Here is a 3,076-nt window from a genome sequence, read left to right on the forward strand (position 1 = left end):
AAGGAGCTGAGGGAGTGGTACTATCTCTTCTGGTCGACGGAGACGCGAGCGCATCCGCGCACGAAGGTACTCTCCGCCGTCGCCTCGCAAGAGGCTCCAGTTGGCGGGTACCCTTTCTTTGCCTTGTTCTTCTACTGCGGGCTCTGCCCGCCCTTTTCTGATTTCTTCTGTGATATCATGAACACCTACGGGTTTCATCTCCTTGATTTCACCCCCAACACCGTTCTGACCATGGCAGTTTTCGCCCATCTATGCGAAAATTTTGTCGGAGTCCACCCCAACGTCGCCCTCTTCCGCCACTTCTTTATGCCTCGTGTCGAGAGAGGGGAAACTCTTGCCGGTGGGATCGCCTGGATCTCGTGAGCCGGCAAGAAAGAGACCTATTTGGAGGGGGAGCTCCGTAGCAAGTGGGATGAGTGGAGAGCAGATTGGTGCTGGGTTGTAGAGAAGAACCCGCAGCCGTTTACCGCCCTGTGCCAAACCCCAGCAGTGCGTGGCAATGATTGGAGCGCCCTGTCCGCGGACGACGACAAGCTGAAGATCGCCACCACGCGGATCTTGCGCCTCAGGCTTGCCGGGCTGACTGTAGGCGCTGTCGGCGCAGATTTCATTCGCCGCCGCATCGCCCCTCTACAGGCGAGGGGGAGATTCGCCTGGGAATTTGGAGGCCCGGCAGATATCATGAGGCTGCGCCCGGGCCTCAATTTTAATTTCACCGTCCTAGAGTTGGATGGGATACTGAAGGAGATATTCAAGCACGACCCTCAACATCTCGAGTGGTTCAGGTTGCCGGCAGGCGTCGTTCCTCTGTGCAACAACTCCTCGCGCGACCGCATCTGCGTGATGATGCCGTTGTGCGATTCGCACGGGATCATTCCAACTTGGCAAGAACCTGCCGACGACGTCGTGCAGCAGTTCTTCGACGGCCTGGTGGAAGTGGAGGTCAATGCTGACGAAAAGAAGCTCCTCACCCGCGACATCACCGAGCAAGAGATGGAACGCATCGCCACCAGGGCGGAAGAGGCGGCGGCAGCCGCAGCCGCGGGTGAGTTCGGGTTCACAGTGGAGGAAGCAGATGCGGCACTGGCGACGAGCCTTGCCGAACGGGAGTGGCCCGAGGACGAAGAAGAGCTCGCCGCGCCTGACGCCGAGTCGAGCGAGCTCGCCGAGGGTGCGAGCGGTCCGCCATCCCCGAGCCACTTGCCGCAAGCAGGGCTTGCAGCGCAGCCCCCAGCGCAGCCAAGAAGGCGCCTCCGCAGGGCTGGGGACGCAGCAGGGCGGCAGGTGGGCCAACAGCCGCAGTGCCGTGCGACGTGCTCCGCCGCGGCAAGCACGGTTGCCGGGGGAGCGCCTTCCGCCACGGTGGCAACTGGAGCGGGGTCGTCCCGGGCTACCGCCGCAGTCCCCGCCAAGCGGCCAAGGGATCCCACCCCTCCGCCTCGTCGCGCCGGAGGTGGGCCGAACTTCGACCTCTCCGCGCTCAGCTCCGACGAGGAGGAAGAAGAAGAGTAAGATTTCCTTGTTGTTCTCGTAGTTCTTCAACTTGCTATTCTTGTCTTGCATCTGATCTGATCCACTCTGGACTCTTCCTTTTCAGGACTCTGGCCCAGAGGGCGGCGAAGAGGGCCAAGGCTCCGGTGGTTATCATCGAGGACGAGCCCACCGCGACAGTAGGAGGCGCACCCGAGACCACCTTGCCGGATCTGGCCACTACTCCGCAGAGCAGCCCCCAGCGCAGCCCCCAGCGTAAGTACATGGTTTACTTCCTGCTTTTGGGCGCGCGTGGTTGCTCTTTTCCTTTGTTGACATCTGATCGCTAGTTTGTTTGTGTAGGAGCAGAACACCTTCAACATGAGGGCATGGTGATCACCTCCGACTCGTCGTCTGCTTCGACTACGCCGCCAAGGGCGGACTCCCCGGCAAGGGAGCGTTCTCCGGCAAGGGAGAAATCTCCGACAAGGGAGGAGTCTCCGGCAGGGAGGAGTCTCCGGCAAGGGAGGAGTCTCCGGCATGGGACAACGCCAAGGATCCCCCGGTGGTGGAGCCCATGACAGTGGATCCCAGCACAGGTAATCTTTCTTGCCCGAAACTTCCCTTGTGTTCTTCCGTTGATTTTTCTTTTTCGAATGCTTGTTTGACTTCTCCTTCTTCTCCGGCTTTCAGATCCGCCCTCCACGGAGCCGATGGAGACCGAGGCCACCGGTGAGGAGGACGCGCGCGGCGACACTGGCGACGCCACCGCCACCGAAGAAGAGGCCGGCGCTGATGATCCCGCCGACGATAAGGCCGCCAAGGCTGCAGGCGCAGGAGCTGGCGGGGGATCCGGCGATCGTACTGACGGCCCTGAGGCCGCAGGAGCGCCTGGCGCTGCACCGACCGCCGATCCCTCCGCAGCTGCTGCAACGCCAGGCTCTGAGGGGCCCCAGTCCGGCGCCTATCTGAAGGCCGGCGAGGGCATTTTCATCAAGCTCCCCTGGGCGTCGAGCTCCAGGGCGCCGGTTGAAGGAGAGATATTTGACGGGGAAGTGCTCGCCTCCGCTGGGCTAACGATGGTTGACGCGCCAAGCGGCAGCAGCGGCGAGCCCGAAGAGGAGCAACTGCTTCGGAAGCTAGTGTCGCTCTACCGCGTCCGACAAGCCAAGGTGGCGTCCCGGGAAGCGCTTGTCGCGCAGGCGGGAGCAGATATCGAGAAGCGCGCGGAGGAGCTCCGGGAATGCAACCAGGAAGCTCTCCGGGCCATTGCAGAGGAGCGGGCGCAGCTCGCTGAAGTGCGGAAGGCGTTCATCCTCGAGAAGGCCGAAGCCGAAGAGCAACAGCGGCTTGCCGCCGAGGGACTGTCTGCGCGGGAAAGTGAGCTGGCGCAGCGGAAAGTCAACCTCGACAGCCACGAGGAGGAGCTCGCCGCGCGCGAGGAAACACTTGGCGGGGCCCTTAAGGAAGCGAAGGATGCGGCCGCCGCTGCCAAGGCCGCCAAGAAAGAGTTGGAAGCAAAGGTGGCGCAGCTGGAGGCCGATCTGAGGGCGGGCGACGAAGAGCTTGCCGCGCTCAAGCTTGAGCGCGAGAAGGACGCCCTCGC

The sequence above is a fragment of the Triticum dicoccoides genome, chromosome 6B (assembly GCF_002162155.2).
Source record: "Triticum dicoccoides isolate Atlit2015 ecotype Zavitan chromosome 6B, WEW_v2.0, whole genome shotgun sequence".
NCBI classification, from domain to species: domain Eukaryota; kingdom Viridiplantae; phylum Streptophyta; class Magnoliopsida; order Poales; family Poaceae; genus Triticum; species Triticum dicoccoides.